The sequence below is a fragment of the Chiloscyllium plagiosum genome, chromosome 6 (genome assembly GCF_004010195.1).
Source record: "Chiloscyllium plagiosum isolate BGI_BamShark_2017 chromosome 6, ASM401019v2, whole genome shotgun sequence".
In the NCBI taxonomy this organism is placed as follows: Eukaryota; Metazoa; Chordata; class Chondrichthyes; order Orectolobiformes; family Hemiscylliidae; genus Chiloscyllium; species Chiloscyllium plagiosum.
Window position 1 is genome coordinate 82,406 of NC_057715.1, and position 10,659 is coordinate 93,064.

General features: G+C 38.4%; 1 protein-coding gene across 1 annotated transcript in view; it reads left to right on the forward strand.

Annotated features, from left to right (window-relative positions):
• Positions 1 to 357: 357 nt before the first annotated feature.
• Positions 358 to 10,659, forward strand: part of LOC122551024 (phospholipid scramblase 1-like) — a 95,620-nt gene continuing 85,318 nt past the window's right edge. The window contains exon 1 of the mRNA XM_043692668.1: positions 358 to 594. The gene's annotated coding sequence lies outside the window, so the exon portion shown is untranslated. The remainder of the gene's footprint in view (positions 595 to 10,659) is intronic.

Sequence of the window (10,659 nt, forward strand, 5' to 3'; positions counted from 1 at the left end):
CTGCTGAGTTTCTCCAGCAATTTTTGATTTTGTTGGGCATCTTTTGTGATTGGTTACTATTTTCAGCTTTGGTGTTGGTTAATTGGATGACAGTTCTGTCAATCCTGACTTCACAAGTCGAAAGCGAGCAAGAATTGTATCTGCCTCTGGCATATTCATTTTTGTTTTATATTAATATTTGAAGAGTCTTTCTTCTTAATGTCACACTTTAAGAAAAACGGCTAATTGTTGCAAAGCCAGCGCATAGAAGAGGCAATTTTTCTTACGTGGGGTGGTTTCCATTGCAGCACGCAATTAAACTGTGCACACGATTTCATTGCAGTACTTTTTATTTCAACCTTTTATTTCATCTTCTAACAATATGGCACAAATTACAATGCATATTCTGAACATAGTAGTAAAAATATAAATTATATGTTCATGTTTTCTGATTTGATAGTAAACGATAAACAAATTAAACCTCCTCCTTGTTAGGAGAAGCCAAAGATAGGAACAGTTGACGTCAAGCTGGGAGAAGCTGTGGTGTTAGTGGGTGTTTGCCAGTCTTTGTACAGTGCTGCCAGGGTGAAACACATACTGCGTTGTCTTTTCTGCGTGAGTGCTTTTTATATTTTATTGCTGTCCATGTAATATTCAATTTGAAATGTTTTGTCACGTACCTTGCTAATATTATGAATAAAGTAGAAGGGGAGAGTAGAAGACTCCAATGCGGAAGTCTGATGTTTCATGTTCCTGCTTATGGCTGCCGCTGGATCTCATTAGCTTCTCGCTACAACAAAATCTTCACTCTTCTTGTAGGCACTTGCATTTTCAACACATGGCCTCTGTGTATAATGATATTTTATTCCAATAATTCTACATGAGCTGATGTGCTTGCGTTGCTGTTCATTTCTCAGGAGGTAACGGTTTCCCTGATCATTGACGTTTTTCCTTAAAGAGATAAAGGGTTGCGGCGAAAAAAAAGTAAAGTTGAACTTTAGAGGCACATCCTCAAAGTAGGAGAAATACAATCTTTAAAAAAAAGCGTTCATTTATTTGTTATGCCGCAGGTGTTAGGAAATACTTAGATCTACATCTGTACAGGCTCACCTGGTGACTGTAATGTTTATTGAGATTTCCATCCTGTACAGGTGCACATGTTAACTCTCATGTTAGTTTTTTTTGATGCGCGTTTTCCCTCCTGTTCTGGTTCTTATGGTCAATACAATGTTTCTTGGTCAGTTTGTCCTCCTGTCCTGGTTCTCATGGTGATTATAGTGTTTCCTGAAAACTGTTTGCCTTCCTCTGCCATCTCATATTGTCTGAAATTCAGTTTGAGGGTTGTAAAATCACGATGGTGATTGATAGCTATGCTGAAAATGTGTTGCTGGAAAAGCGCAGCAGGTCACGCAGCATCCAGGGAACAGGAGAATCGACGTTTCGGGCATAAGCCCTTCTTCAACGTCGATTCTCCTGTTTGTTGCCTGACCTGCTGCGCTTTTCCAGCAACACATTTTCAGCTCTGATCTCCAGCATCTGCAGACCTCACTTTCTCCTCATTGATAGCTATGCACTTTGTAAAGAGCTCAATGGTTGAGTGTTGCACTAATGGTAATAAGCACAAGTAGAGTCTCGAAGCATATAATGACAGTGTACCTGCCTCTATGCCAGATGGTTCAGGTTGAAGCCCCAGTTGACCGAGATGAGTCATGATTCATTGGAACAAGTTCATCCAAAATAATTAGAAATTAAATAGCCTAAACAATTATCAGAAGCTAACAACTGATACAGTACTAAAACAAAGAGGATTAATTACTTCTTTCATCAGTTTTCAAATTGGTGTATTTTGAATACTCTTAATATCTTCTACTTTCAGCTTACTCAGATATTTCCCTTGGGGCCAGAGCACACTGACAAAATGTAACATAGATGTTGTTACTTGTATATAAGTGATGCAGTAAGTTGTGGTGAAAAAGAAATCTCCCTGAGTTGTGAATTGCCTAAGTTTTTGGATGATGTATGCTGGTCCTGTTTCCTTGCAAAAATGAGGGCTCATCAATCTCCCCTGAGAATGCCAAACGTTGTTATTGTTATTCCAACATTGTATTTACATTGTTAATGTGTATTATATTCGCTGCAAAATTCAAAGCTGATGCAACAAATAACCTTTTTAAATAAGGAGTTTCATGTTCCTGCAATCCCTCCTCTCCTGAAAGGAGAAAGCTATTTTACAAATAGCCAACCTTTCCTGTTTTCTCTCTCTCTCTCCCAATCGAATCCTTCTTGCCCTTTTATCATTTCCTTTTGTTTTTTTGTAACCAACTTGACTGTAATTTATCCTAATTCTTTCTCTGTCCTTACTTAGTTTATTACTCTAGCCTTAAATTGTATTGATGTATGAGATAGGTTATTCAATTTGACTTGTATTTATAGCCATTTGCAGCACAATCATTTCAGGTGGCGAGTAAAGAGGAAACGAAAATAGAAGGATAGCTGCTGAGAGATGTCCCACTGAATCAGCTCATGGGCAATCATGGAGTCATAGAGTAAAACAGTATGGAAAGAGGCCCTTTGGCCCAAACTGTCCATGCTGACCATGGTGCCTACTCAGCTAGTTTCAATTTCTTACATTTTGTCCATATCCCACTTAAACCCTTCCCATCTCTGTACCTATCCAAATGTTTTTTTTAAATGTTACTATTGTACCTGCCTCAACCTTCTCTGGCAGCCCACTCCATATACATCTCTGTGTGAAGAGGTTGCCAGTCAGGTCCTTCTTAAATCTTTCCCTTTACCTTTAAACCTATGCCCTCTAGTTTTCACTTCCTCATCCCTGGAACAAAGTCTATATTCATGCATCCTATCCATATCCCTCATGATTTTATACACCTCAAATAAGGTCACCCTCATTTTCCTACATTCCAAGGAATAAAGTTCTATCCTGGCCAACCTCTCCCTCTAGATTAGGCCTACTAATCCTGGCTACATCCTTGTAAATCTTCTTTGTACGCTTTCCAGTTTAAACATGTCTTTTCTACAACAGGGTGACCAAAACTGTATACAATTCTCCAAGTGTGGCCTCACCAATGACTTTTACAACTGGAACATAATGTCCCAACTTCTATACTCAGTAGTGTCATATATATTGGGGACATTTCTTCCATAGGCACATGGATGATAGTAAACTGAAGGGTATGTAGGTTAGTTTGATCTTAGAGTAGGATAAAAGATTGGCACAACATCAAGGGCTGAAGGGCTGTACTGTTCTATGTTCTATACTCAATGCCTTGACCGATGAAGGGCAGCATGCTTAATGCCATCACCACCCTACCCACTTGTGACACTGCTTTCAAAGAACCATGTACTTATATTCCTTCGTCCCCCTGTTCCACAGCACTCCTCAGGACCTTACCATTTACTGTATAAGTCCTACCTTGGTTTGACTTTCAAAGTGTGACCTTTCACACTTATCTGTATTGAATTGCATTTGCCAATCTTAAGGCCACTTCCCCATCTGATCAAAATCCCTCTGTAATTTTTGATAACCTTCCTTGCTAGCAATGGCACCTCCTGATTTTGTATCATCTGCAAACTTACTAATTCTGAACATTTACTGCATCATGTTATTATAGTGCTGTTAGCAGAAATAAAAACTTGCCAAGGCATTCAAAAAAGAATAACCATATATTAAAACTGGATATCTGTCAAAGAAAAAGCTAGGAGGACGGGAGCTTTTATCACAGTGATGGAATTGAAAAAGATCTTACCAAGGAAAAGGAGTATGTGGTTTTGGGTGGGAATTTTAGGCATGGGCTAAAGCAGCAAACACATGGTTGTGATCACAGGCTGAAGGGTGGGGTGCACGAGAGGCAAAGTCTGGTGAACTGAGGGGAGAGGAATGTAAAACTGGAAGAGTTTACAAAGATTGTGAAGGTACATGAAAACAAATTTTACTCTGGTTCCTGGTTCGCCAATTTAAGTCGGAAAGGACATGGATGAATGAAACTTAGTGCAGCAGAATGACCTGATATTTTAGAGCATAGACATTTGTAAGATAGCTGCAAAAATAATGAACTAGTAATATGAATATAGAATTGATTAAAACATAGGTGAGAGTTTCAACAACAGATTGCCTACCTCCCTGGCCTCAACCTGTGTTGTAGAGATGAATGTTGATGGTTTCGTTGTTGGATTTTTGCCCATGAAGAAGCTGAGATTGTTGCATTGAACTAGACTATACGTCATGTCTGGGGTTTGCATGGAAAAATGGGCAAGGATTTTATGGCAGGGAGATGAACAATAACTTTGGTCTTCTCACTGTTGAATTGGAGTATATTGCATGTCATCCATAAATAACATGTAGATGAGTATTTAAGGGTTTCAAAGAAATGACAATATATCAATAAATATCAATTTTTAAACATTTTTGGCAGCATGTAGACATACCTGGCAAAGCCAATGTTTGTTGCCCATTCTCAATTGCCTTTACCTGTGAGTGGCTTGCTAGGTCATTTCAGAGGCTAAGTAAGAATCATTGAGGGTCTGGCAGAATCCTTCACTGAACCAGATGGATTTTTAAACTGACATTAGACTCCTAGAGATATACAGCAAGGAAACAGACACTTCAGTCCAACTTGTCCATGCCAACCAAACATCCTAAATAAATCTAGTCCCATTTGCCATCATTTGGCCCATATCCATCCAAATCCTTCTTATTCATATACCCATCCAGATGCCTTTTAAATATTGTAATATGTTGTAAACCAGCCTCCACCACATTCTCTGGCAGCTCATTCCATATACACACCACCCTCTATGAAAAATTGACCCCTTAGGTACCTTTTAGATCTTTCCCCTCTCACCTTAAACCTATGCCCTCTGGTTTAGCACTCACTACCTGGGAAAACGACCTTGGCTATTCACCTTATCCATGCCCCTCATTATTTCATAAAAGGAAAATGGATCCTAAACCAGGACACTAGATTAGGAAGTCTGATAAAAGGCTTTGTTGAAACGATTGGTTTTAAGAAGGGTAAAGGAAAGGAAGTGGCTGGCAAGAATTTAGGGAGTTAAATGAAGAAAATCTGGCCAAGTAGCTTGAGACTTTGTCTCCAGTTGTGGAATGAAGAGAGCAGGAAAGATACTCCAAAGGAATGATTTAGGAATAGTGTTTGAAGAAATTTGCAGAAATAAGTTCTTGTGAGAACACAAAAGGTTTTGAAGAGCAGATTGAAGGATTAAAATTTGTAATTAAAAGAACTGGGTGTGAATGTTCATCAGTAGGCTCTTACTGGTAGATGTACCATGCACAGGGAGTGATAGTATAGCTTTCTCTAGATGCGCTGATGCTTGTCTTTGTAAGTTAGAATCAGAGGTTTCAAGTTTGTGCCAAGATTTGTGAAGATCATATATGTACAAAAATGATATCCCACTAATGCAACATCCTTCAGAACTATGGGAACCCTACTTTGTTTTCTAAGTAACTTTACCTAATTCAGTTTGTTATTCCAGTGCTTTTTTCTCTGCACACATTACTAAGAAAGTGATTCATAGTGTGTCAGAATCCTTTAGCACCATGACTGAAATCTTCATGTGAGTATCCAGACAGTAATTGTTGATGTACCTTTCAATCAGTATACCATCAGAACTAAAATGAATCTTGTTCTCACCTTACATCCCAACTCTAATTGAACATGAATTGAAACATTTGCTAATTATGGTGATTTCTGGCATATTGTAGCACCCTTTGGCTCACAACCCCTCCTGGAAGGAGAAAGTGAGGTCTGCAGATGCTGGAGATCAAAGTTGAAACTTTATTGCTGGAACAGCACAGCAGGTCAGGCAGCATCCAGGGAACAGGAGATTCGACGTTTCGGGCACAGGCCCTTCTTCAGGAAGAAGGGCCTGTGCCCGAAACGTCGAATCTCCTGTTCCCTGGATGCTGCCTGACCTGCTGTGCTGTTCCAGCAATAAAGTTTCAACTCACAACCCCTCCTCTCTTTCAAGGTGAACTGATGCTTTCTTAATGAAACTTGCACTTTACTGTTCTGGTAAGTATACAGAGGTTCGAGTTGAGCAGAAGGCACTGTTTAAACAAAGCTGCATTCATGGACAATACCACTGCTGGGTGGGACAATGGGTGCACATGTGCAGAAATGGAGTATTGCACCACTCAGGTTACATGCAGTGTGTGTGGTTGGAGCTCTGAAACTTTTCATACTGTTTTAAGGACTCGTAGGAATATTAAAAATCCACCAACAACATTGAGAAGTCTAAAGTCCACAATCTAATGCTGCGACAATTTCATGTTCACGTCTGTGCTGGATTTACTCTGCATATAAGCAGAGACATACTGGCACAATTGAGATTTCTGTCAATGTCGCAGGGACTTTTGCACATGGACATAAAACTGCATATGTGTAGTTAGTTCTTGATGGCCACCATGAATAGCTGCCTGCCTTAGGAACACATAATCCAAATAAATAGCTAAAGTATTACCAGTGCCAGCAACTTCCTTCTAAAACAGTAATAATGTATATAATTGCTTAGTAGTATAGAACTTAAACATTGCTAAAATGAGACATGAAATCAAAGCTTTGCCTTCATTTATAAAATAAGTGTTGATAATTCTCCTTGCTAGTCATGTCAAACAGTATTGTGTCTGTCAAATCACATTGTTTAATGCCTGCCGTTTTGATAACTTTTGTCTTCTCTGTTAGCTGAAAATTGTATGAAATGCTAAAATTTATGTGCACATAATATTTATTTATAAACTAGAATCAGTTTCAAGATAGTAACAACAATGTGAATAATGTGATATTGATAACCGACTCTCATGATTTCTGTTTATTATCTCAACTTCTGGGTTGTGTTATTGCTTTATAGTATAGTTTGAGACCATGTTAAATATAATTACAAAATTCATGTCATTTAGATTTAATGTAGTTCTTAAATTTAGCACATCACATGATAGACTTTTCCATAAAAGAATAAACTATCTCCTCTGACTGTCCCCAGCTTGTTACCATTACTGAAGACAGTGGAAACTGTAATTACTGGATGTCTGTAATTAACAGTAAAAAGAAACCAATTATATGGTACATTTTTATACAAATGTTACTCAGATTGGTATGGAGCAGTAATCTGATTCATAATTCAGTCTGCTCTGTAATAATCATGTTTGATTATCAAGATATAAAAGAATGAATGCCCTTAAGCAGGATGTCCTCCATAACATTTTTAAAATGTAGAATTCCAACTAGAGAAATATAAACTGTTTGAACGAGGTTGAAATTTGTACAGTCAAATGTGGGTACTCAAGTATGTCACACCAAGAAGAAGACGACTTTCATGCAGACATATGAAATGGGATGGGATGAGAAAATGTTCCTACATAAAGAACAGCCTTCATAAGCTTTGTTTTCCAACTTTAAACAATGAGCAGAATCATGGTGAAAATCACAGTTTATTTTGCTTTATCCTCCATGTTTTTGTTCTCTATTAAACTCATCAAATGTTTGGGGAAAAATGTAAGGCACAACAGTACATGAAATAACAGAAAAGAAACCAATTCTTTCCCCAGCAACCCAAACCCTATCAAATAAATAGATATTTGGATGTCAAAACACTGTGATATTTTGAGAAATTAGATACAAATTGCCTCATTAATAGCCACTTTGAAAGGTTTTGGTGAAATGATGAATTGTGGTATAGGTAATGGATGGAAGTAAGGAATAGCACAAGTCAGTGTTGTCTATAGGCCCCAAAAGGTTGCCTACTGATAGGACAAAGTATAAATTGGGAAATAATGGAACCGCGTAAGAAGAGCACTACAATTGTTTTCGTTCATTTTAATCTACATATTGACTGGACAAATTAGATGGCCAAGGATAACATAGAAGATGAACTTGGAGACAGGGATTGTTTCTTAAGGCAGTAATTGCTGACTCTATCCAGGAACAGGCTACTTTAGATCTAGCAATGTGTAATGAGGTTGAGATTAATTAGAAATCCTATAGTTATGATTGCTACCCTAGAGAATTATAACATGGTGGAATTTCAAATATAACTTGAGGAGAGCAATTTGGATCTCAAATCAATCTCTTCAGCTTAAGTAAAGGCAATGACAGACATAAAGAAAGAGTTGCCTAAAGCATGCTTGAAAAATAGACTAAGGGGGATGTCAATGGGTGAACATCTGCAGACATTTAATCAGATTATTTCCTAATAGCACAAATTTATTTCAGGTAAAAATACACCATTGAGAAATAACAAACACTTATGGTTAACAAAAACGGTCAATAAGAGCAACAAATCAGAATCTAAGGCATATAAATTGATGAAAATTACTGGCAGGCTAGAGGATTAGACGTTTTTAAGAAACCAGTAGCAGATTGCTAAAATGCTAATAAAAAAGGAACAAAGTGATTATGAATGTAAACTGGCAAGAAATATAAAAATAAACAGCAAGAGCCATATTATGAATATATAAAAAGAGAGTAGCTGTAGAAAGTTTGCTATAGTTCTCTGAAGATACAACAAGCAGAGTAGATAAAGAGGTTTCCTTTAGATATTGTGTACAGTGTATTTGGATTTCTAGAAGGAAATTGATAAATTGGCACATAAAAGGCTTTTACTTGAATGTTGAAGGATCAGGGTCGCTTAATAGAAGTTTATAAAATTGAGAGGTGTGGATGGAATGGATAGTCGGAGTCTTTCTCCCAGGATAGAAATGTCAATTACAAGGGGACACAGCTTTAAAGTAAAGGGTGGTTAGTTTAAAGGAGACATGAGAAGCACGTTTTCTCTATAGTGGATGATGCACATCTGGAATGTGCTGCCAGAGGAGATGCTGGAGGAGACAAATATAATAGCAACGTTTAAGAGGCATCTTGACAGATATATGAGTAGGCAAGGAATAGAGGGAAAGAGGCTGCATAGAGGCAAAAGATTTTTAGTTTATTATTTCTTGCAGTCTTAAGATCTTTTTTAAAAAAATAGTAATTTGTCTCTTCGTAAAATAAAACAAAAAACTGAACATTCTGGAAAATCTGAAACAAAAACAGAAATCTCTCCATCTCCCTCTCCCTCTTTTCTCTGTGTGTTTGCGTGTGCCTCCTCCTACCCCACCTGCGGCATGAGGGAGCAGTGCTTTGAAAGCTAATGCTTCCAAATAAACATGTTGGACTATAACCTGGTGTTGTATGATTTTTAACTTTGTACACCCCAGTCCAACACTGGCACCTCCAAATTATTACTTAAATGGGGTGGCTTTCAACTATCCTTCATTACTCCTATCCTCTTTGCGTCATTGCTTTTGTTGAATAAACCTGATGGCACTTGCATCCAATTTCAGAACCTTTTCTGGTTTTGACATTCAGGTCTCTTTTGTTGTTTTGCATCCCTTGCTATTCGCATCCAAACAAGAAACAAAGGACTTCCCAACAGAATGTCAAACTGGTTTCTTCAATATTTAGACAATTGATCAGTTGCTATTATTTATACTCCGACAATACAAATTGAAATTCAATTTAGCCTGTTACCCTAGATCCTCTGTTATCATTTGACTGACTCTAGTTGTGATGTTGAAGATAAAAGTGCTTTGTGAACATTGTAGAGCCCCACCCATTGCCTTGACTACCGTATCCAGGTTCTAGATTTACTCTGGCTACACAGCTATGCAGAACAAGTATGTTGTTTAATAAATCGTTATTCTTGACTATCATTGGTCTCCACCATATGTATACCAGAGCAGCAACTGGCTGCCTTGTGTCAAACACCATTGTCAGTGTGATATTGTCTGAGTGGTTCCCCATATAGGTATTTCTATAGGTATGTTAGGAATAAAAGAATGACTAGGGTAGGAATAGGTCCAGTCAAGGATAGTATTGGGAAGTTGCGTGTGGAGGCGGAAGAGATTGGGGAGACACTGAATGAATACTTTTCTTCAGTATTTACTCAGGAACAGGGCAGTGTCGTCGATGTGAATACTGAGTCACAAATAAGTAGAATGGATGGCTTTGAGGTATGTAGAGAAGAGGTGTTGGAAATCCTGGAAAAGGTGAAAATAGATAAGTCCCCTGGGCCTGATGGCATTTATCCTAGGATTCTCTGGGAAGCAAGGGAAGAGATTGCAGAGCCATTGGCCTTGATTTTTATGTCCTCTTTGTCTACAGGAGTAGTGCCAGAAGACTGGAGGATAGCAAATGTGGTTCCCTTGTTCAAAAAGGGGAGTAGGGATAACCCTAGTAACTATAGGCCGGTGAGTCTCACTTCCGTTGTGGGCAAAGTCTTAGAGAGAATTGTAAGGGATAGGATCTATGCACATCTGGATAGGAATAATGTGATCAAGGACAGTCAGCATGGTTTTGTGAAGGGCAAGTCGTGCCTCACAAACCTTATTGAATTCTTTGAAAAGGTGACAAAGGAGGTTGATGAGGGGAAAGCGGTAGATGTGGTATATATGGATTTTAGTAAGGCGTTCGATAAGGTTCCCCATGGTAGGCTACTGCAGAAAATACGGAGATATGGCATTGAGGGTGAGTTGGAGGTTTGGATTAGGAATTGGCTAGATGGAAGAAGACAGAGGGTAGTAGTTGATGGCAAAGTTTCTTCATGGAGTGCCGTCACTAGCGGTGTTCCGCAAGGATCTGTTTTGGGACCATTGCTGTTTGTCACTTT